This window comes from Haemaphysalis longicornis, unplaced genomic scaffold (genome assembly GCF_048455015.1).
Source record: "Haemaphysalis longicornis isolate Haplotype H1 unplaced genomic scaffold, Haemaphysalis longicornis Haplotype H1 scaffold_1, whole genome shotgun sequence".
Lineage (NCBI taxonomy): Eukaryota > Metazoa > Arthropoda > Arachnida > Ixodida > Ixodidae > Haemaphysalis > Haemaphysalis longicornis.
In genome coordinates, this window is record NW_027526203.1 from 277812190 (window position 1) to 277837667 (window position 25478).

A 25478-nucleotide genomic window follows, 5' to 3' on the forward strand; every position below is an offset into this window, starting at 1 on the left:
CATCTGGATTCGGGCTGACGAGCCAGGTACCAATCGAACACGATAACGAAGTTATCCCGGTTCCGGGCGTCTGCTCCGATGGCAACGGGTCAAGTTTAAGTACAAATCGGAAAGCACTGCCGAACCAAAGCAGGCACGAGATGCCCAGTTCCTCTTCTACTCGCTCTGTCCTGTTGTGGAGGCCCTGTGTGAAGCCAGGGGTGAAGGGCCTGTCCTGTTGTGAAGCCAGGGGTGAAGGCCCTGTGGTGGTCGCTAACCAAGCCGCAGACGTGGGAAAAATCACCGAAGCATACATAGCCGTCGCAGGTGCGCGGTGAAGCATGAAGCTGAAGCGGCTAGCTGAGAACAATGGCCGCCTATTTGGTAGATTATTTAGGCTTAAAGCGTCTTCGGATAGTTACGCAGTAGACGTCGCTCTTATTTTGACTAAAGGTACATAGTTTTCTAGAGCGCTGCTCCGAAGCGTCCGTTCGTGCGGTTCAGCGAGCGGCGTGGTAACCGAGCAAACGGGAGGGAGAGGGGAGGATGGACTCGAGAGCGCGGAGCCGCAGCGGAGAAGGAATGACGATAATAGCGCAGAGAGCTTAAATGGACCATGAAGACATAATGCAAGTTTGCTTCATTCGAAAGATTGCCTCGTTAGAATAAGACTGGTATATCTCCCTCAAAAAGGATATATGACGAGGAAAATAGACAACAGGCATGCGACTGGCCAGCTTCTACGTGCAGTAGGGTCTGGCTACTTTATCACGCATGCGTTACTAATAATTGTATATTGCGTTGGGTTGCTAGTCGAACGGGCTACCGCTAGTTCGGACTCAGAATAATTCTAACAGATTTTTTTGTACCCTTGCAGTTCGAATTAACGAGGCTCGGCTGTATGAACATACACTCCCTGGAAACTTCGAATTTTGCGGTTACGATGTGAGGTTTCATTCGCAATCAGCAGTTAATTCATGTCGCCATGTCGGTGCGACTAACAGCACAGCAACCTCGAGTATCTCATGACAAGATAATGAAGAATAGAAGACGCCTGATGCGAATTAACCAGTATTTACAAATAGAATTCGAGGGCGCCTGAGTGAGCTCCTTAGAACATACTGAATGCGAAAGCATTAGGGTTGAATTGTGGAGCGCATAGGCCGGTATTGTGTGCGCCGCCAAGTTCACAACTGCTATTTATGTAGACGGTTGAAAGTCCGTCGCACCGATGGAACCTGTGAAACTAGTGTCGTGCGGAAGGCAGCGCGTTCATTCTATGCACGGTAATGACGTGGTGCGTATACTGTGGCAAGTATCCAGCGTGCATCCTCTCATTATCATCATCATCCTCCTTTTCCCCTTGCGACGTTTTCCTTTTCTTTCGGTTACTATGACTGAAAGGCTTGGCCAATCGCTCTTGTTACCCCTACGCATACGCTATTAGTGAGAAAAAGGTTCGCTACTCACCTGATTGCAACTTGTGTAATTCCCATACTCAAACTTCTCCAGCAGTATCAAATACATGTCGGCAGCACACATTTCTACGTCGAAGGCCACATCGCGTTCGCTATGTTTCCATTTAGTCACCTATAGATACATCAAAGTGGATTCGTACAATTGTTCCATTTTCGTCTTGCACTCCTTAAAACTCTGGTTTTCTTCCACACAGCGCAAAATGTACGGAATTTTTTTCATCATAATTAGTTACTTTATTTGCAGGAGCCCCCCTCAGAAATGTGGCTTTATTCCGTGCAACCATTGGCCGCTTTTGTTTTTCCTTTAAGGGGACACTGAAGTAGAAACCGAGGTTTGTCTGAATAGATAGATTGGCGTCCCCGGAAAACGAATATAGCACTCTCTGGAACAGTACCTTAAAAACATTGGCGCAAATAATCCAAAAGTGAAGCTACCAGTCGCCGAGCAAAGATGAAGTGCCAGAAGTCATGTGACGTCATGAGTCGCCGAGCAGAGACGGTGGTGCCAGAAAGGCACACATAGGCTCTCAAAGAAACATTGATTTGATTGATTCATTGTATACGGTTTAACGCGCCGACGCAACACAGACGATGAGGCGCACCGTGGTAGAGGGCTCCGGATTAATTTTGACCACCTGGCGATCGTTAAACGCGCGCCGAAATCTCGTACACACGGGCGTTTTTGCTTTTCGCCTCCATCAGAAAGCGGCTGCCGCGGCCGGGAATCGAACCCGCGAGCTCGTGCTCAGCAGCGCAACGCCTTAGCCACTGAGCCACCGCGGCGGGTTCAAAGAAACACGTTATATATTTCTTTGCACGTTAACTTTCATAAGTCATAAACAATTATAAATGTAAATGTATAATTGAAGCCGTGCCAACATTCGCAACCTCCCAAGCTGCGGCTCTGGTGGCGGTTGGGATGGTTATTGCAGGTTCGGCGTAGTCACACGTTTGTCATTTCCTTGTTTACATCATGGCGGCAAGTAGGGCGTCGGCCTTCCACTGTTTCGCTCTTCTGTGGACAGTAATTTGCATCTGATAGAACAAGAGTTTTGCTCCATCACGCAGCGCTGTCCGCCCGAACGAAAGTTTCACCCAGGCCGGTGGCCGAAGCTGTGTGTGTGTGTTGTGTTCGCGATCTCTTCGCAATGTAATGTGACAGACTGCTTCTGAGAATGGACTGTGCTGAATTATCACTAACAACGATTCATCTCTCACCGGGTGTGTATAGTGTGCGCGATTTTAGTTTAAAACCTGCTCGGCTTTCGCCGGAGTGAGTTCGCCCCGAAAATCGTAAAAAGCGAGTGCTACCCAGTGTTTTACACGTTCCTCTAAAACAGGAACGAAAGCTCGTTCCTCGTTCCTTCCCATATTTGAAACGAGTTCCCGTTACAAGTTCCTTTATTGCGAAAGGAACACGTTCCAGTTCCACTTCGAATATTGGAACGTGTCGTTACATTAACGTTACATTTCATTTTTTTAATAAAAGATGGTGGCGGATAACCCTGAGGCGAAATAAACTGATAAATTTAAAACTCACGTCGAACTACGTATATTACACGAATATGAACATCGCCAGCAGCGGACTATCTGGAGACAAACAGAATCCAAAGAACGCTCCTAGACGAATTTTTTCAGGGAGTACCGGACAAACTCCAGACATGTCTAACTGCGACTTTGGTGCTCGTCTATTATAGGTGCAACACAATGGCACTTTCCACTTCGGTCTTACAAATGCGCAGTAAGGTTACTGCGCTTCAGATGTGAAATAGAAAGTTACTCACATGCAGGAACATAATTAAATTTCTTGCATAAGAAACCGCGTCAGAAGGAACAACACATAGGTATTTAATGTCATTCAACGCGTACGACATTAGCTATAAATGACATTCGCTCTTGCCATGTGGGTCTACATGGCGAAAAAATGCCGTTTGATAATGATAGCGCGGCGATTAAAAAACTCGCAGAATTGCAAGATAATAACGTAAATGCGCCCACAATATCTTATCATTTTACTGTTTTAAAACAAAACCAAATTACCTTTCAAAGAAAAGTGTATGTCTATTTTAGGTAAAATTCACATTAGAAGCCGAGGCAAGTAACTACTTTAGACGGACTGGTTGTAAGGCGAATTGGTGCACATAATCAAAAAGTGTAAGCAGCGCTAAGGAAGACACCACACAAAAAGAAGTGCACAAGGACCTGTGCAGACTCGTAAATAACTATTATTCCACGCAGAAACATACACAAATACAGACAGGCATATCATTGCGCACGCGCGAAAACGAGAAAAAAAAACAAAAAAACCAATCTACAAAAACTTGGGGTGAGGATTTTCACAAACGCGCTTCGATAAGCAACTCTGAACGCTGGCCGTCGGCCTTCGGGCGCCTCTCTCAGGTATTCTCCATACGGCTCGCGACGAAGTTAGCCCCAACAATGACGAAATTCCTGTCCTTTGTCAACACGACGCGGGCAATACAAAAAGGACCTGGCACTCCTGTCGACCGATTCCCGCCAGATCGGCGACATACCGCGCCGTGACGAACTCCGTGCGTACTCTGTAACTTCGAGCAGTTCAACATCCTGAGACACTGCGGTGCACCGAGCTCTATTGATAGCTGGTGACCCTTCGAATGACCTCACAGCGAGCGCAACTCTCCCGACAACAACGCACCCACGCCTCGCGCGCACTGATGCGGTAGTTACCCCTGACAATATACAGATACAATGGTTTCTCTAGGTACCTGCAGCGCCGCTCGGACTTAGGCAACCTTTCCCCGCCAGGGTATAATTTATCGGCCAGACCCGCATCCTGGCCTGCCCAGACAAACGAATAAAGGTGAAAACAATCCCCGTGGCTGCACTATTCACCCGTCAAACGCCGCGTAACATCAACCAGCATGAAAGCAAGCACAAGCTGCGGTCCTCTGCGTGATTATTCTGCACTGACGTTCGAGGAAGCACGTTCCGCTGAAAGGTGGGCAAATTGACCAGCTTATAGGAAGAGAAACACAGTAGCGACTTGTGGATTTTTGTACTCGAGCCTTGGAATCAAAACAGCCAAATCCTAGCGATGTAACGTTTGCAGAAGGAACTCCGTTCCTGCCGTTCCTTCATAAACCTAACGAGTTACCGTTACAGTTCCACCTACCCTTAATGGAACGATGGCATTACTCAGTTCCTCAAAAAAAAAAAAAAAAAACTCCCACCTCCCCTCGCGGGCGCCCCTGTGTAGATGCGACGCATAGGCGGAGCGGCGAAGGGACCGCGTTTTATAGCGCGCATAACGTTGAGGGGACTGCGTAAGCCGGTCCCAGTCGATGACGACGTTGGCGTACTTGTAAAGCGGCGTGGACTCTAGGTGTTTGAGCCAAGCGTGGATCTTGCTTCGCCGGAGAAGGGCACACCGGTTATATGCGCAGCGCGCCCAAAGGAGAGGAAACCGCGGAAGAGAGTGCTGCCCATGCGCCGGCCCCAGCGCGTCTGCCGCGGCTATGACGCAACGTGCCGCGGCTATGACGCAACGTGCCGCGGCTATGACGCAACCAAATCCAACACAATCCACTGTAATCCAATCCAATCCAAGCCAAGTCAAGCCAATCCAATCCAAGCCAAGCCAATCCAATCCAATCGAATTTAATCCAATGCCCCTCGCGAGAGAGTGTTCTCTATTGGAGAGGAGAGGGGGTGAGCGGCGGAGAGCGCAGCTGGCGCGGCGAGGAGAATGGGGGAGGGGTGGACAACGCCGACGATGACGACGACGACGATGACGCAGGAGGGACAAGGCGAGTGAATCAGATGCTCTGCATCTAAAAGGAACTAGTTCCAGGAACGCCGTTCTTTGGAACGCCGTTCCGTACAACACTAGTGCTACCTGACGAACAAGAGGCAATTGATCGCCTGTTAATTTCGAGCTTCGGCCTCAAAGCGCATGCCGAGACTATGTGCTCGTTCGAAAAAGTTTCTTGATTGTCTCGAAGTTGAATAAAATCTGCGTGAAACTGGGTCTTAAGATTCAGGGCATTGTGTGCTGCTATGCTTCCACTACGGTGCGTACTTAGGTGAAATGGTGCTATTTGCATCGTGCCATGCAGGTTTTTCATTCCATACTGGCGCCAAGGGGTTTGTTAAGTGGCTTGGGCGCTTGTAAAGGCTCTAGACACACTTCTGGCAGATGGGCTAATAGCAACTCGCTTCGCAAAACATTCAACAGATGCCGCAATAAGCGTTACCATATCGCAACGGAAAACTGACGAAACGTTCTACTAAAACTCACATAGCGGTGCCGACGTAGCCGGCCGCACAAATTCAGCGCTGCACGCTGTTACAAGTTAAACTAACAGATGGCGCCAGACTGTTATGCCGAGTGCATCGAAGCGGCTAAAACCCTACTATCCATAACGAGAACGCAAATCAAAAGAGCGCCCCTGTTGTCGTTCGCGCTGCGGTTACGCTGTCCGCTAGACATTCTGTGTAAAAGGCCGCGCGGCACATTCACATTGTTTATCCAGCACGTCCCGCGCGGCACCAAGATTGACGCACGGAGAGTGGCTGGTAACAGAACTGTACGCGGGCAAGTTGTTTTTTCGTATTTGCCGAGTGCACGACCAGTGCGATGGTTCGCTCGGAAGGTATTAGTTTTGCTGCCAGACCACGCAGCTGTCTCACTCGCTTCTGCCACCAGTTGACGTCACGCGAAACGTCATGAAATGACGCGAGGAATGAAACATGTTGATCAATTGGTAATTTCTCGGCAATGAAATCATCGTTCGCCGCCGAATAAACGCTGACAGGGCTTCGGGGCAGTTGAACTTTCGTCTGAGCCCAACCTGCTATTTGCCTTCAGTGCCCCTTTAAGCAGTCGGGCATTTCGTGATGCACGGACGCCAAATTTTCGGGCAACATAGCTAACTAACGCTTTCACATTAAATATATAAAGAATATAAAAGAAATCAATGCCATAGAAAAGTTGTTGACTCGGAGTCATCGGTGTAAGACATCACAAAATTTAAAAAAAAAGTTGCAGAGGACTGCGAGAGGCGCTAACGCTGTTTCGTCATTGAGGGAGGGGTTTGGGTCTAAGCTAGTGCCGCTAATACCCATTCATGCTATCCAAGCGCTGAAAGCCAACTGGTAGAGCGAGATTTTAAACGTGACTTTTTTGCCTTCATGCATAAGGGAACTGTCGCAATCTCGGAGAATGGCCATCCGATGGTTGAGCGCTTTTCCAGTGGGCACTGAATGCCAGCCAGTTTGAAGTTGTGCCGGGTGTGGAACCGCATCCGTTAGCAGCAGTAACTGAAAACAATGACTCATCGGAGCGACCACCGGCGGCGGAAGAACGAACTTTCCTGTGCGGGCGCGGTGCTTTCTTAAGCAGAGCATCTTTTTTTCCTCGCCGCAGTATCACTGTCCGCTAGCCCACTAGCACGCCTCCTCTTTTCCGCACTCCCGTTGTCGCTGCGCCCAATTTCAGCTTCAGACGAGGGGTCGCCTCTGCATGATGCCTTCCAGTTTCCGGCTGGCGATGGTCCTACCGCAGACGTTTGATGAGCAGAGCTGACAACCACGGCTTCCCCAGGCGGCTAGCGAGCACAGAAAATTGTTCAATGAGCCTAGCAACGCTGTCGCTTTAAAAGGGGCGGTTGTTTATTCCGTTGGAAGGCTATTCGAGGCATTGAAGGCAGCCCAGAATTCACGTGTACAATTAAGCAACTTGACGACCCCGTTTACCCCGCTTTCCTAAGCGAGTATTCAAATGACCTGCAAAACGTTAGTTACTTTATATTAAAGAGCGCTTAATTAATGGTAGCGAAGTGGGAAGAAATAAGAAGTCATGCCTGCAAAGCCGTTCTCTCCAACGCTCATTGGAAGCGCATGTAATTAGGCACTGAAAAAGGTAGACGAGACCAATTATCTCGGACAATTACTCAGCGAAAACACGACAGGGAGGGATAAATCAGGCGACAAATTACAATCGGCTGAGCGGCTTTAGGGAAGTGTGCGGAAAAAACATAATGAGTAACTTACCTCTGTCACGCGAAAAAAAAAAAAGAAAAAGAAAAATTGCGCACTTCTTGAATTCCCACTATAGAGCAGAAAGATGACCTCTTACAAAGCACCGTTGAAGAAGTCAGAGATTAGCTGAAATTGCCACGGGAAAAAGGCGTTAGGCACCTCTCCTATTACAATGACAGGCAAGGGCAGGTTATAAAGCCACCTAAATTGGAGAAACTTCTATCACAAATGACGACAAAGAAAGGGAATCGGACACGGAGACACAAGAGACAGTGTGGCTACCGCAGGATTAGAACAAATGCTAGACGCTAAAAAAATGGAGGGTGGGGGGGGGGCAGTTTTTTTCTTGAAAGGGAAAACCAATTGATATTGAATTCTTCTGTTTACCGAGACGATTTTAAACATCAGAGATGAGAGAGAGAGAGAGAGAGAGAGAGAGAGAGAGAGAGAGAGAGAGAGAGAGAGAGAGAGAGAGAGAGAGAGAGAGAGAGAGAGAGAAGGCCCTTTATTGAAGGAGCAGAGAGATTTTCCGGCGCTTACAGTCGCCTACATGCTTCTCTGCTGAGGATTGGGGATGGAGGACGAAAAGGCCCAAGAAAGAGCTGGGCAGGAAAGAAAAAAAAAACTGTCGTGGACTTGGTGCGATAACGGACTCACACGCATTAGGTTTTATTGAGCTTGGCCACATAATTTACAGTTTTGAAATTAGGCCAATGTCATCCAAATAAGAGAAAAATCTCAGTAGAGCTTGGCGATGCTTCGAGGGACAAGTCCATGGTCCTAAAATATTCTTGAGTGTTATTGGTACCCATTCTAGGCGTTCAGTCTTTTCAAGGAAGTGTGATCTCGGTTCCGTGTAGGCCGCACGTTCAAATAAAATCTGTTCAACTGTTTCGACTCAAGAAAAATTCGCGCAGTGCTTATTTGGCGTCGCTCCAAGGCGAAATAGATAACTATTTCTGTATGCACAGTTCAGCCGTACACGATGATATAACGTTTCCAGGTTACGAGGGAGCTGTCTCGGGAGTCTCGACTTTAATTCTGGGTCAATAGTGTGCAAAAAGCCACGGGTATTTTTCAAGTTACTCGATTGATGGTTATTTTAAGTCACCGCAAAGTGTTGAGCCATGACAAGAGCTTCGTTTTTCGTTAAATACACCTTGCAGTATTTCCGGAGCAGAAGGCCTTTACGGGCCGCTTAGTCGGCTTTTTGGCTCTCTTTGATGCCGCTGTGTCCAAGTAACCACTGCAATTTAATGTTGGGTCCAGAAAAGCAGGCAAGATTGTGAAGGTATGAGATGTCACAGACAACGATTTGGTAGGGGAAAATCTACTTTTTCTAGATAAAATTTTGCAGAGCTATCTTGGATCCGTGAAGATGCTGCACTCGTGCGGCACACGGCGCAGGATGTAAACGATTGCTTCCTTCACAGCATAGAGCTCAGCCGCTGTCGTAGATGTTTGCCACTTCAGACGAAATGAAAGCATTTCACCAGTTAGTGGTATGTATAGTCTAGAGGAAGAGCTTTCCATGGTTGATAAACTATCCGTAAATATGACTGTTCATGCTGCATGCGCTATTTACATATAGTCTAGAACTATGTGGAAGGTTTCTGGCTGGGTCATAACCTTTTTAGGGCCAGTTCCTGGGAGACCATATTCAATTTGTAGGGCGTAAGGTTCCACGGAGGGAAATTTGGCGGCATTATTTGTAAGGGCATTATTTGTAAAGGAACAGACAGCATTATGCTATAAATCGTTAGGGCGAATCCGGAGCTACTGCACTTGGAGGCGATAAGACTTAGGAAGTGATTTCTTGAGTGTAGCCGATGCCTCAAGTGCACTTGAAGAGTCTCCTGTTGTCTAATCACTTCAAAAGGCGAACAACGTGCCTCTGCTACGGTTCCAACGCTCAAAGATCCCTTCGGAAGTGAAAAACGGGTGCGTAGGATGTTGTTTCTTTCCGCCTCAAAGCATTTCTTGCTTGTCTCAGATATTTTATGCAGGGTTGGGAGGCGGTAACGTAGCACATATACACATAGCTCTTGTGCAGCATAACCATTAAATGGCAATCACTGCTCTAGCGCGAACCTGTAAGACATTTAAAAACCAGAGCGGCCGAAGAAATGCGGCTCCGTATCCGTTCGACTTCGGGTGACCAGGTCAAATTGCGGTCTATTGAAACCCCTAGAAATTTTTGGACTCGTGCATACGAAAGTATGCGCCCGCCCAGTATCAGTGGATAGCGATTCATATTTTTCCGTGTGAAGGCCATCGCCACGCTCTCATTTAAAGAAAGTTGAAGGCCGCGGGCTGCGAGGTAGTTAGAAATGTATACGATTCCCTGTAATCGCTGTTTTGTACAACGTTGTGATCGAGAAGCACACCATACACAGATATTTGCGCACCGCGTGATCTTCACTCCACGAGGCAGGATTTTCTTGAGTGAATGAGGGTCACGTTGAACAGCAACGGACTTAGTACGGCACCTTGTGGTACACCCTCTTCCACAGCGTAATGAGAAGTTGAGCCTTCCGGAGTGGTCATGAAAAGGTGTCGTCCATGTGAATAACTTGTCCACAAAGCCATGATCTTCAAGAGCGGAAAGAACTGCCGTGTGGAGGACCGAATCAAACGCGTCCTTTATGTGCAGGAAAATTTCGGTTGGTGTGAAGCCAGAACTAAGTGATTCTTCGAGTGGGGACACTAGAGCTGTTCTGACGAAAACCATTAATTTCCTGGGGTTAAGCCTTCCTGCTCTCGAGAAACCATGTCATCTGGCATTTCATTTATAATAGAAATTTTCGTATATAAGTGGCGGGGCCAAGGAAAAAAAGCTGCACTAGGCAGCTTGACTAGCCCTTGGCCCCGTCAAATACAAAGCAAAGACAAGGTGGTCAGCACTTCAGACAACAAGTAAACGAGACGAAAAAAATTAAGAAAAGACAAAAAGGGGCCGCATTACTGCACAACAAAAAATTTTTTAATGAGTCTGTAGTCAACTTCTCAGCAAACTAATAATAACTTGTAGATTGGAATACATGGTATCCACCTTATGTTAACACAACCGGTTTAGCAATGAGGGTAGAATAAAAGGCAACATCTGTGCGCCATAATTTGTTCTGGGGCACGTTACAATCCATTTGTCAGGTTGTCGTGTAGGATAAGGTCGATTTTGCTCTGTAAGGTTTGCTAATTGAAGAAAACTGTTTTGCTGGTGGGAACTTCCGGGAAGCTTTCCTACAGGCCGTGAATAAACGGATTTCGTATAGAGTTAGAATACTGAATTTATTTAAGGTTTTAAGCTGGATTCCATGGATTGGTCTATTTGAATATTGAACATTGCTCTCAACGCTCTTTTTTGAAAAATAAATATTTTTTCGTTTATTTGTCTGGGTTGTCAAGCCCCAGACAAGTTGACAATAATTTAGATGAGACAGAAAAAGAAGAGTGTATTTTTACTCCAGTTGGTATGACGAATCTCAGTTTTTATAACGCTCCCGCAACGGAAGATAGCTTATTTGTCCCATGGTTTACGTGAATAGTCCAATTAAGCAAATTAGAGAAATTTACTCCTAACATTTTAAAGTCGCTCACGACCTGAATAGCTTGTGACATAGTAAAGGGTACAGTTGTCCGGCGGTTGCTTATTTTTAGCGAAAAAGAACATAACCTTTGTTTTAGACGCATTAACTGTTAATTTATTGTTGTCGGACCATTTCACCAGCGCCAGCAATGTTTGATTCGCAATAGTTACTAAAATACCGTAGTTTGGTCCAGAAAATAGAAGGGTGGTGTCGCCGGCATAAATAATAGGCTTGGCCTGTGGGGTAGCAGTAACTATATCATTAATGTAGATATTGAATAAAAACGGTCGCAATATACTTCTTTGAAGTACTCCGGACATGATCGGTTTTATTGCAGAATCTGAGGAGTTAATTTGAACGTATTGGCGACGTTGGCTCAACTATGAGTTTATCAGGAGTAACGCGTGTCCGCGGAACCCATATGCCTCTAGTTTTTTAAACAGAATATAATGCGATAGGGAGTCGACGGCTCTCGTAAAATCTACGAAGAGGGCAAGTGCAACGTTTTGTTTTTCTATTGATACTAAAAGAAATTCCTTCAGTGTAATTAGGGCCAGTTCAGTAGAGCGCGAGGATATAAATCCGTACTGCGGGTCTGTGAAGATTTTGTGTTTGCTAGAAAAATTGGAAAGTCTTGACAAAATAATTTTTTTTCAAATCCTTTGCCAAATACTGGGGGAATTGAGATAGGACGGTAATTACCAAATTCATTTTTTTTACTTTCTTTTGTATCGGAATAACTTTCGCAGTTTGCATTCGTGATGGGAAAACTGCTTGTTCGATAGCAAGGTTAAAGATAAATGAGAGTACTGGGGCAATCTCTATGATAACATGCTTGACAGGTCCTATCTGTATATTATCGCTATCACAGGCATGGCTGTTATCTAGACTTTGGAAAACGTTCATTACTTCACTGACATGAACGGGTAGTAGGCTAAACGGAGAATTTATACTGCTCTCGACGTTGTCATATGAAATAGGATGAAATAGGACTTGTGGTGCCCTGGAACAAGCTCACAAAATAATCATTAAAAGCGTTTGCAAGGGTTGGCGCTCTCCCAGGTTTTAAAAGTGCACTATTTTTTCAAGCTTCCACTAGCGGGTACTTTACCTTTTTGCCATGTTGAATTGTAGAATTCTAGTTGGCGTAGTTTAGAGGGCCGAGATAGATGCGCAAAGGCTTCGTAGCTGACGCCGTCATGGCCTGGTGTGGAGCGCTTGTTCACATCAATGGTAGCTGAAGAAAGTTCTTCTATAGTAAAGGGAAAATGAAGGCCTGGCTCCGAAACTTTCGAGGTAATGGAGGAGGAGGCACGTACGAATCATTGGGGAGACATTTCTGATGATGAAAGAAGCTTGGAGTATTCTTAGGCCACTATATTCAAAGATGCGCGCTCGTGCAGGGAAAGGGCAATGAACGGGTGCAGCTGCTGGGTGCATTTTCGCATTCCATCACAATTCGGCATATGCGTGTCACAGGCTGCCTGACGTTCAGCGTAGCGCAGAAGCTGCTCCAACGGTGTTGGCGTAGCTTGTTCAGGTGCCGTCTGACATGCCTCTGCGCTCGCCGAGAAGCTCGCAGGTCCTCTATGGTCTTGGTACGCAACGCCTTCCTCTCCGCCCGCCTTCGTATGGCACATAACCTCTGGTACTCTGGATAATTTTTTGGTATGTCATGGCGTTTGGTTACGCAGCGCGTGGTGTCCCGCAAACAAGATGCAATTGAATCAACGAGCTCGTCATCCCCAGTCACAACTGTCACACATCTACTCGCAGCACTCGTAAATGCATCCCAGTTCGTACATTTCACTTTCATTGAGCGGGATGACTCCGAGGCGTCGAGGGCGGTTATCAAAATAGCGTTGGTCACTTCCCCTCGTTTCTACGTCAGGGGTCTATGTAAATCGTCGAGAATATGTAGCGGAGACGAATGACAGATCCATGCAGCTGGTGACGGTGGAGAACTTGAGGTAAGTGATGCCGCCGTCATTTAGTGGCTCAATACTGTAGCTAATTAGCAAGACAGCCAGCTTCTGCCTTCTTGTGCTCGTGTGCGTGCTCCTTTATTTATTTATTTATGTATTTATTTGAAAAAAAAAATCACGCCATATCCACGGAGTGAATGATGATAAGTGGGGCGAAGCTCGAGAGGGGGAGATCATTGGTAACCGTAACTCTCCCGTGAAAGTTCGCCCATTACATCATTAAGAAAGACGTAAGACTGTGTGCGTACATTGTACAAATCAACTTTTATTTTCGGAGTCAATGCTCCCAGGCCCAGACCTGGTGAAAGACCCCGCGCCATCGAGGACTACCCCGCACCTCCACCACAATTTGTCACGTAGGATGGGACACAACGGTAAAGAAAGAACTTTTATTTAGGGCGAACTTGTGCCCGAACAAGACGAGAGGAAACGAGCAAAGGTCTTTCCGTCTCGTTCGATCTCCGAGAACGACTGCCTGCGTTTGTGGCGTAATCTCTTGCGTGATCTCCCCCTCGCAGTGCACGTGTGCTCGCGCCTCCGTTGGCGAACACAGACAAGCTCGCGCTCCCGGTGCCGAGTTTGCGCTGCCGGTTGCAGCCGGTTCTTGCGGGTGCAACGCGGCCCACTTTGCGACATCTCCGAAAGAATGCGGCGGTCACGTACCACGAGACACAAGGGATGGACAGACCCATGACTTAAGGAGCTTCGCCCCTGATATACTGCAGACCTTGGCGGTCCAAGCAGGAGTGGTACAACCAAATACACTGAAGTATTACATACATCATGGTCACTCGGAGAGGCACAAATATATAAAGGGAAAAAAACAGTCATGACATTATTAAGATAAAGAAACAAAGGTAATAAAGACAATAATTAACAGCTGGATTTCTCTTTCCCAGAAACAAATACCACATCAGTTTTATATTTTATACAAATTCCAAATCCTGAATATGATCATTAAATGATTGCACGGTCTCACAGTTTACAGCACTTGCCGGTAATCGGTTCCAGTAAGAAATTGAGGAGGGAAAAACAGAGTATTTATGAGCATTGTTGTGACTAATACGTTGTCGAAGCACTTTGTTATGGTTTGTTCGTGAGGAATGTTTAAAAGGTTCAAGGAGGTAATCGTCCGTTCAGTGGCCACATTGCATTGTGGGCACTGAAATCCTCACAAATATTGTAGGGACCGGACGTAATCTTTATGAGATTTTCCAGCCGCGACACATCGAAAGGCAGCACCTGGCTCGAGGTAGGCGGATATTAAAGTAAAACGTTGACAGCCGATAACAATAGTCCCATAAACATACTCATTGGTGTCGTGCGGTGAGACGTCAACTTGAACAAAGGGAATGTCATCACGAAAAGCGACAAATAGTCTGCTTGGCCCATTAAATGTCCGCGAGGGGAATAGTTGATAACCGTTCATACGAAATTCATTACCCATACGAGACTCTGATATGACAATGAAAGGAAAGCGATAGGTGGTAATAAGGTAACGAAAGTCTGCAAGCTTAAACCGCAAGCCACGAGCATTCCACTGAAAACTTCTAGAATTCCTGAAATTTTTGTATTTGCGATAGAATGCCCGTTGGCATAAAAATAACCTATTTACAGGCACATATGGGCACCCGTCTCTCGGAGGGGGGCAAGAAGGGAGCGGTGGTGGTGTCCCCAGAGCCACTGCTGGAGGTAGGGGGGTTTTCCACGTTGGACGCCTGTGCCTTTCAGGTGTCGCTTTGTGGCTGAGTCCACTGAAGGACACGCCCATATTAGATGATCCGCATCAGCTTGTTCGGCAGGAGCTGTGCAGAAGGGGCAGGTGTCATCGAATTGGGCATGGTACCGTGGTGGCCACGCCCGTGTCACAGCCGGTTAAATCGCCACTCCAACGCCAAGTCTGCACAGCAAAACCTCTTCTAATGGACCGGTTTTCTAATGGACCGGTTGTTAAGATTGGAAGTTGCCGGGAAGTAGACGTAGGGTGACAAGCTCTAGCAGCTGCAATCTGAGCAGGGAACGTATTCCGCCGAACCCACAACAGCCGGGGGGGGGGGCAGGGGTACGTGTCTAGTAGTGTGTGGATGTCCCTTCAAACAGTGCAATAGTTGGATACTCAGCATAAATCCCGTATCGCTCCCCGGGAATCCGTATAAAGATGCAGGATGGAAGCCACTGGGGTGCACTGTAGGGCCGGCATTAGTGCCTGTATCCCGGATGGCGGGTTTGTCAGTAGAGATGGCAGGGTGCGGATGGTTTGGTAGAGGCACGTTTGAGAGGCGTTTGGGTAGACGGGACATTGCATCACAGTAGTTAAAACGGCATCCTGGGCCCCAGCGTCCATGAAGACCTCTACCGCCTCGTACTGGGTACTCCACGAACTGGTAAGAAGTGGTCATAGCTTGCCCCGCGGATTAGTATAAAAAAGATCTTTTCGTTAGAAAGGCCCGGATAAAAGAGCACAGCTTCTCTGGGAGAAAACGGCTTTGGAGGGTTTCGAGGATAGCCCCGTGGCTGGCGTTATCGTAGGCCTTGTGGATGCCCATGGCATGGGCTGTCCGCACTTTGTGTGAACGATCGCCTAGAAACACCATTGAGGACAAATGACCAAGCCCATCATCTGCACCCAGACGAGGTCTAAACCTAATATGTGCCGGGGGTACCATAGTAAGGTGTCCAACCACCATTGAAGGCGGGCTACCAGCATTCGCTCCAAAAGCTTGAAAAGCGTGTACGTCGACGTGATTGGGCGCAAATTGGGAATATGGTCGGGTGGATTCCATGGCTTCGGTATAGGCACAATATCAGCGTGAAGCCGCGACTTGGGTATTTTGACAGAAAGCCAAACTTCCTTGATGCAGTTGAGAAGATGCCTAGGCGCTGGTTCATCGAGGTTCTCGTACACTTTATATGTAACGCCGTCCGGTCCCAGAGCCGTCCGAAGCTTCACGTGGTGAATGGCAGCTAGGAACTCTGCCATGGTGAAAGCTGATTGAATTTCATGAGCCGGGTCGTCAAAGGCGGTGAACCAACCTGGTGGGAGAGAGGAATCGGGCACGGGCTACTGGCTGGAAGGAGGTCATAGGCAGGGTACAAGGCAGGGGCAACATCGGTGGCAAATTGGTCACGATTTTTGCCCGATGCCAAACATGCCCTGGCTCCCGCGTCTGGAGTACGTCCACCAGTTTCCATCGCTTGAAATGTGCGCCAGGTGGACGCTGTGGTGTACAATGAGCGGAGCGACTCACAGCAGCTAAGCCATCGCTGCCTTGACAGGTGTTTCTCATGTCGTCTGGCAGCCGCTGTCACAAGTTGGAAGCGTATTCGGGCCGTTACAGACGAGAGGTCTCATTAGGCAGCTGCAAAAGTCGAAGGTCAGGCTTTGGTCGGGGCTCCTCTACCCAAGTTTTCTGAGAGGCGTCATTCAGAGCATGCCTATAATAGCGATGGATTCTGGGCTGAGCGCGCGTCATTCAAAGCATGCCTATAATAGCGATGGATTCTGGGCTGAGCGCCGTGAGGTTTGTGTGGATTTTACCCCGAAAGTCATCCCAAATCACCACCGTGAAGCTTCGCAGAAGGCGACGCGTCGACCTCGGGGTAATGCCAAGATGGTCACTGCTCCAGCAGTCTGCCTCTCGCTGCCATGATAACGTATCACCCCCGAGCCACCATATTAAGTCAGGTGAGTGCGGTGGCATCCGAGAAAGAATACATCGGTGCGTAGGGCACGAAATGACATTAAGTAGCGTAAAGTTAGCATCACTAAAGTGGTCCAGTAATACACGCCCGCGATTATTTATTTTTATTTTATTTATTTACAATACTGCTGACCCCAGTTAAGGGGTCGTAGCAGGGTGGAAAGAAGACTGTGATACATTTCACAATAAAACAGACAAAAAGAACGCATAACATCAGCAAAAAAAAAAAAAACAACATTGAACTGAATGCCAATTCACAGTGGCGGGTGGATAAGATCTGGTGAAGGGCACAAAAGAGGGAAGAAAAAACCGATACACGCATTGAAACGACACACACTGCAAAAAGAAGAGCACACATCAATGCCCCGCGAACGCAATATACACCGAGAACCAGAACACTTTACGCACATATCAAGTGAACAACAAGAAAGAAACGTTTAAAAGTCAAGTAGGCTTTCAAATTTGTTAATATCAGTTTGTTCGACAACATGACTTTCAAGGTTATTCCATTCATTAACTGTTCTTGGAAAAAAAGAATACTTAAAGACATTGTTTTTCGGCTGGAATGGAGTTAAGTTCAGCGAGTGACGGTGGCGGGATGAATGACCTGAAGAAAAATACGTTAAGTATTGATGAGTATCGCTTTTGAGAAGGTTCTTCACAATTTTAAAAAGAAAGCGTAGGCGGCATAATTTATTTCTGTCCGCAATGTTCAATAAACCAGCCTTGGCTGTCAGTTCCGAAACTGAAGCGCGGCTATAACAATTAAAAATAAAACGGACTGCTTTATTTTGTACACGATTTAATTTAGATAACCGTGGTGAAAGGGTCCCAAATTACATTTCCATAATCGAGAATGGGTAACACGATGCTTTTATAGGCTAGTAATTTTATGCTTGTTGGAGCATTCCTGAGAGACCTTTTCAAGTAGTGAAGTTTATACATTGATTGATTAGCAACGTTTGTAATGTGTTTATCCCAGTGCAAGTTGTTACATATATGTAAACCAAGGTATTTATACTCAGTTACCCGCGTTAGGACGTTATTATCGACTGTGCAATTAAAAAGAAGGGGTTGCTTCTTGTTTGTGATTGACATAACAGCACTTTTTTTATAATTAACAGACATCTGCCATGTGTTGCACCACTGAATAACATCGTTCAGCTTCAAATTAAGGTTAATCTGGTCATCCAAAGAGTCTACAGTAGAATAAATCAGACAATAATCAGCGTACAACCTAATTTTCATGTCATGCTCGCCAACAATGTCGTTAACATAAAGAAGAAATAACAACGGACCCAGAACCGAACCCTGGGGTACACCCGAAGTGATAGGTACTATTTTAGAAGGAGTGTCGCTGAAGATGACATATTGGTAACGTGAAGTAAGGTATGATTGAATCCAACTGCAAAATTTATAATTTTTAAGAATGGCACGTAGTTTTATCATTAGTTTTACAAGAGATATCTTGTCGAACGCTTTCGCGAAATCTATAAATATTACATCTGTTTGTTTACGGTCATTGATAGTCACGGTGAAGTCATGTACGGTTTCGACAAGTTGGGTCACAGTGGAAAAGCCGCGCCTAAAACCATGTTGTGCTGAAGAGAGAATCGATTGCGTTGTTAAGAAAGTAGATATGTGTTTGTGAATGACATGTTCTAATAATTTACATCAAGTGCTGGTTAAAGCTATAGGACGGTAATTCGTAACTGACTGTTTATCCCCTTGTTTAAATAGGGGCTTAATTTTGGACACTTTCCAATCTTCCGGCAGGACTCCAGTTGAAGGAGACAAATTAAAAATAATAACAAGGAATTTGGCGCACCACTCCGCGTATCTTTTTAGAAAAGCATTGGGTATATCATCAGGTCCAGGAGATTTTTTTTATCTAAGTTAAGGAGTAGATTAAGTATACCGGGTTCGGTAATTATAACATCCTCAAGAGATGGCAGCATTCTATATTTATCGAAAGACGGGGTAGTTCCGTCGTCAACTGTAAATACGGACTTGAAATTTTCGTTGAATGAATTCGAGATTTCTGTAGAATCCGAGGTACATATGCTATCTATTACGAAAGTGCTAGTTTCCGAGTGTTTAGGGGTTATACTTCGCCAAAATTTGGAGGGCGATTCTTTAATCATGCTACTCAAGCGCACAGTGTAGAATGTACGCCGCTCTGTTTGCATTAGGTCTTTTAGTTTACGAGAGAGCTGGGAAATTTCTTCCTTTAGCTTCGTATTACGATTTATTTTGAACCGTTTGTTCAGGCGATTGATTTTCCTTTTTTAATGAATGATGTCTCGGGTGATCCATGGATTCGAGGGATTTTCTGGTCGATACCGGAAGGGAACATAGAGGTCAATGCATGCGTGTACTGTGTTCTTAAATTTCACCCAGAGAGAGTTAGCGTCGCACATAGTGTCCGTAGAAGTACTTAAAAAGCGATCCTACACAGACTCCAATCTGTCTAGTATACAAACATCGTTAGCAGCAGAAAAAATTGGTACACGAGTCGTTTTCGACTTTGTCTTTGGAAGAGAGAAACGAAATTGAGCTAAGACACACTTATGACCTCAGAGACCATCCAGTACCTCACACTCATGGTCACCGTCAATATTGGACCGAACAAAAACAAGGTCCAGTATTGATTTGCTCTCTCCGTGAATACGTGTATACTCATGAACTAGTGGAACCAAATCAAATCGAAATGAAATATCAATCAACTCCTCGTTGTTGAAAGTATCATGAGTACCAGAAGAGAAGGTGGGCCATTCAATACCAGGCAGGTTGAAGTCACCACAGAGCACAAGTTTCGTGTCTTTCGCTATCTGGAGACCAATGTATTCCTTTGAATTCTGCAAAGCATCAATTCTGGTACCAGGGAGTCTGTAAACAACACCAATGACCAGGCACTTTCCGTCGCGACACATCTTACAAAATAAGGCCTCAACACCAACGGGGTCGGCCATTCTAGCAATTTGTATGTTATTTTTAAAGAGTAACGCCACACCGCCTCCCCTTTGCGATAAACACGATAAACATCTTTGCGATAAACACGATAATCTGGGGGAAAAAATTCGCTATCGTGGATTCCCTGGTGAAGCCAGGTCTCTGTCAGTGCAACAATGTCCGGATCATGTATCGATATCAGATGTTCTAGGTCAAGTGTCTTGTTTACAATGCTACGGCAGTTAACATTTAGTAGCTTTATATAAGGGGATGGGGAAGGTTGTCATATGGCTGATCGTTTTCGAAAAGGCACCTTATCATTTTTTTTTTGTCCCAGACATACATAGTTCCATTCCCAGACACCTTATCAAAAACCCGCTTTACGTCCTCTTTCCGCTTGCGGTTTTCACTTGTGCTTTCCCAAAGTTTTTTTCTGACTTCACGAACATTCAGGGAGAAGACTTCTCTAATATACATGTCTATGTTGTTTAGTTTAGGGCAGTTCTTAAATATTAAGAGTTTTTCGCAAAAATCGACAAGCTTCAATATTATGGGGCGAATTTTGTTCTGTTTTTTAACTCCTAACCGGTGGCATCTTTCTACTCCTGAAACACTAATTTTTAAGGTTTCCTTAAAAAATGTGTTAACCACGTTCTCGTGCAAGGATTCCAGAGATTCGTTCTGTTCTTCCTTTAAGCCGTGAATAATGCTGTTATTTCGCCGGCTGCGATTTTCGAGATCGTCAATTTTATCTAACACGAAGGTAACGTCATCTTGAACCTTCGTGATAGTTGATTCGAGTGACTGAATTTTTTTCACCGAAACCGGCAAGGCGAGCCACGGAAGCTTCTAATGAATCCAGTCTATCGTTGAACTGCGCGAAAGAGTCGGTTAAGGCTTTCTGCGCATCACCAAAACTGTTCATCTGTTTCATTATTTCTTTTTGGCTATTAAGTACGTTAAGAATCAGTTCACGGTCAGTGAGAGTAGAATGAAGCTGGCCTTCATTTTCCGAGCTCACACCGTCCGGCCCTGGGTTCTGCTCGACGTCACTGCATCTCAAAAGAAGATTAACAAATGCGCGGAAACTTAAAGAAGACAACGCTCGTTTCACACCAATGGGGCATGGCAGCAGCAAACGACAAACATCGTTACTTCGAAAAGGTTTGGCCTCAGGCAAGCGACTAACCTGCGCCAAGAAAAAGATGTTCCGGTTGAACATCGTTCACTTGAGGTGGGGTGGGGTGGGGTGGGGTACATAACACGGCACAAGAATTACAGTGCACCGGGGCAGTTTCACAATAACTGCAACAACTTCTTCCCATGCCGTGCACCACGTGTGTTAAGGGATCGGAGTTTGTGGATAAGACGTCATTACATAAATGGCGGCTTTGCCTGGCGGAGATGTGGTGGAGCCACAGCGCCGATCAGGTATGGATGGATTAGCGTAAGGGGTGAAATTTGGAAGCCGAGGCAGAGAATTTGCCTTTTGTAACAGGAAAGCCCAAGCACGAAGTTTGCCTGAACAAAGACGTTGCCAAAGCTCTCCAACTTTCGTTGTAAGCCCGCGACAGTTCCACTACACTAAGTATTGTGGTTCAGGCTTAACAGAGTGGGACCTAGAGAAGTTGGGCTCCTATAACCGACACCAAGTGCTGTGGCTGCCCCACCACAAAGTGTTGAAGTTCTTGGTGGTTGAGTGCAGTGAAGACTGGCTTTGAAGTGTTCAGGCTCGAGGACGAGAAAAGGGTCTGATCGTAATGACCTTGTTGCTGTGGAGGCTGCTGACGTGGAGGGCGGCGAAGTAGCCGAGCACGGCGTTGGGTGAGCTTCGTGACCTCAGCTTGCTGGAGGGTCAACTGATGTTCTACCTCAACCAGCTCGTCCGTATCAGGAGATTGCACCCACTTTGGTTTTGCTCATTCCGCTCGCGGCGGGAGCGGCGGAGCACGTGGCGGTACTGCGGCCGGGATAATGTTGCAGTAACGAACTGAAAGTTCTCCGAAGGCTCCATATTGTCTTCCTTCATAGCGTCCTCCCCATCCTCCTCCAAGAAACCAAACCGGTTAAAGGTAAGCATTCCGCTAGGACCGGACTGGCGTCGCCACGCCCGCCGCTTCGCACGAATACCTTTGAATTTAGTGGGACTTTTTTTGTCCGTGATTTCCAGGTCATCTGTGCAGCAGAGACCACACGGAAACCCGCTCTCTGGCGATGCAGCCTACAGCGTCGCTGGTGGTTCTGATGCATGGGTAGCCAGTGGTTATGGTGCAGGGAATGGGCACGACTTGCTCATGTGACCCTCACAAAAGCATCGATAACAGTGCACCACTCCGGCTTTGTATGAACGTGGGCGAAGTACGCACCCGTTGTACAAGAAACGGTCGGGTGGCTCCAGCGGGCCTCGTAGAGTAACAAGGCACGTACGGCCGGAGCCCATGTACCGAACAAGGAGCACCTGGTGGGTGGCGCACCAGATGCCAGAACGGAGGTCTTCTGTACTTTCTCCTGGGTCCATACCGGCAATGACATAGCGCCTAATCTCACTTCCTGATAGCAGGTACACTTGAATATAAAGCTTCTTTTCAGGCGTGAGAGCAATATAATCCAGGGAGCACAATCGCTGGACAGCCTCTAGAGACGACACCCATACTGATATTGAGTTGGTGCGATTGTTCTAAGCGTAGACGGCCAATCCAGACGTTCCGAGGCAGCTGACGAGCGTCCTCTGCAATGTATTCGTTAAAAAAGAAGAATGTTGAAGCACTCCCGAGGCTTGATCGCCACCTTGTACGTCGAGGGGGTCGTAGTCCTATCCGGGGCGCCCAGGGAACCACCGGTCGCTCCATGGGGTGGAGGGGCAGCCGGTGACGTGGCTTGTTCCCCCAGTCGTGGGAGTGACGTGTTTGTGGCTGGCGTACACACCCGCTTGGATGCAGACGCAGTTGTGTCAATGGTCGGGACGGCGGGTGCTGTTTGGTCCGACAGGCGCTTCAGTAAACTGGATGGGTCAGCCGGAGGTACTGGGAGCGGTGGCGGTGGTGTTACCTCTATTGGTGATGAGTCGTCTAGCGCCATGTCTGTAGCAGCATCTGTAGCAGTAAGCGGCGGCGCCAGATGCGTGCATCGAGCTATTCCGAGCTTTTCCGACTTGCGCAACATGGTCGCATGGTGCCGAACACGCAGTGGTATACCGACTAGTTAGCTAGGCCTAGCGACCGGTGAGGTGGATCTAAAGCAGCGGACGGCGCTGAGGGGTCATCCTGTTGCTTGCCGACGGCCCGTGGAGGTTCAGAGATGTTGCAGCGTCGATAGAGATCCGTGGATGTTGTCAACCAACTGAATAATACTTGTTCAGGCGAAAACAACCAGCGTAGAAAGAACGCTAAGCAGCCGCTCTTTCTTCGTCGTCGTCGTCTCCTTCCCGTTATTGGTGTGAAGTGACAGTCCAGGGCCTGCAGTTTGCGTTGTTATGGCGTGCCTCCAGACGAACAGGGCTTCGCTAAGAGCGAGGCGTTCACGAACAGCTCCAATGCCAAGACAGCTTCGACTTTGGGGAGGCTTCCAGAAGACGGATGTGCACGATAGATAGCCGTGATAGCAGCAAACAACATAGGCATCAGAACCTGTCGAGGTCAGTAGTAGGAGAGCTGACTGTCGTCGGGGTTCAATGGTCGTTCCGTGTTCGCAGGGTCCGGGAGGTACTGGCATATTCAGAGTGAATCGTGGACTTTGATTGCGTGTTTTCTAGCGACAGCGACTAAGGGTTCTCCCGAACAGACAGTATGTGTGGCTTGTTATGTGTCGACTTGATTTGCGACGACTGTTCTGCTCGATGAGAGTTGCTTGACTAGTTAAGTGCCGTCTTGGTTTCAATGACTGATATTTTCGAAGAGTGTTGGTTGACCTAAACACCATTTCCAGGTTTGGGGGTGAATCATGTCGTCCGGGGCGTTTACCTTGCACTTGCTCATAACTCACGCGAGGAGCAGCTTTTTTGTGGACATGATCCGTACGATGCCGGAGGCGATCTATTACAATTTGCACACCGTGTATGTGACCTTGATGTGCAATCCTCATGAGAATGCGGCCCAGCACACAGGACCATTGCAGTGCTTGGCAACGTGTCCATGTCGCTGGCACTTAAAGTACTGCGTAGCAGCACCCATGAGGTAGCTACCCATAACTGCATCCATGGGGTAGCCACCAAACCCAAGGTATACCGGTTCGGGGAAGGGGGAGTCACTCGCAAACTCCAGAATCGCTGTGCTACGTCGCGACTCTGTGACTACCGTTTTCATCGTGGACGTACGACACCTGTCGCCTGGCAGATACTACGGCCTGATACTCGAGCAGTTCATTGTCTGTGTACTCTCGAGGCACACCATGAATCTTGCCAAACGTTGCTGAGTAACAGCGCGGAACCAAACCTCGGTCGGCCATACCAGCGACTGCCGCGACTTTTAATAGCCTATTGGCCGCAGCAAGGGTTTGAAACCGTGACGATGAGGCTCCCATCCTTGTTCAGACGATGTGTCAGTACTTTTTTTTTGACGTGACGAATGCTGCGACTCGAAGGTTCGGACTGACCCTCCAAAGGAAGCATCCTGGTTGCGTTGGCTGAAGCGCCACTGGTATTCCTGCCAGTCGCACTTTTTTGTGCTCTACTACTGTAAATGCAGCCTCGTCCATTGTAAATGCAGCCTGGACTTCTTCGGCCACCGAAGCAGCGTCCTCTTGCCCCTCGCCGACAGCACGCTTCTTCTGTGGAGGTTGGTCTTGTGAAGGCCCAGAAGCCGCGTCACTGGGTAGTGAAGGCGGGACGTGTGGTGACTATCCGCTGACGTCATTTTCACGCCGAGACCATCCCGAAAGCACCCTCCTTGCTTTAGGACGTTAGTGTTATTCACCCTGCATGCAGTTGTCGAGGAAAGGCAACCGGCTTTTTGTATTGATTATTGTATTCAAGAAGCCTGGGTACCGTGATGCTGGAGTTAACGTGGGTTTGCCGTAGTACATCCTGATATAGCGGCCCAACCAACTGGTCAAACTGCTTCCTCTCTGGCCTAGACATTTAGGGTAAAGTATCTTATGCCTCTCCTTCAACCTTATATTTTTCAACCTTATTATATTATTCAACCTTATTCAACCATTACTACGAGCTTTAGAGCCTAGGAACTCTCCTCAAAGAGCTATTCTGAAATACTTTCAAAACAAGAGGATTCTTGCCGGCTCCCTGAGCTTGTGGGGAGGCCGACTCGGCGTGTGCGGACGCAGTACTGTCGTCAGTCTCTACCGATTTTCCAGCGCCACCACCTCCTAGTTTTGTGAACCGGCCGAGCTTTTAATGTCCGCCTTCGCTTCGAACTCACGAATAGCGGTACGCGTCTACGTTGAAACTACCCATCCTCCTAAAAAGAGGCCTCTCGCACACAACAGCCCTTTGTTGGAACAGATGGGAAGAAGCAGGACTTCCGTATCCCGTACTTCAAAGTGACGGCTGACGGCTTTTGTTACCGACAGGAAGGCCCCTGCATGCTTTAACCACACCTTTCCACCGTCAGATGTTGCGTCCGGAGGGTCGAATGGTGAAAAACGTAAACAGTCGCCGCCGAAACGCGCTACGCTCGGGAAGATTTGCTGCTGACTACGTGGTAGCACATTACAAAGGTAGATGTAGTGTCATTTGAAATAAGCAAAGTTTTCAAGTTCAGTTGCTGGCATGAGAGTTTCAAGTGGAGCACGGCACGAATTTTCATATCATCCTTTCTCTGA

At 47.3% G+C, this 25478-nt stretch overlaps 1 protein-coding gene and 1 pseudogene across 1 annotated transcript in view; one reads left to right on the plus strand and one right to left on the minus strand.

The window, feature by feature from the left end:
* LOC144158983 (substance-K receptor-like) overlaps nt 1-25478 on the plus strand; it is a 481277-nt gene that overhangs the window by 446108 nt on the left and 9691 nt on the right. The gene's annotated exons all lie outside the window — the stretch shown is intronic.
* On the minus strand, nt 19987-20925 carry LOC144146598 (uncharacterized; annotated as a pseudogene).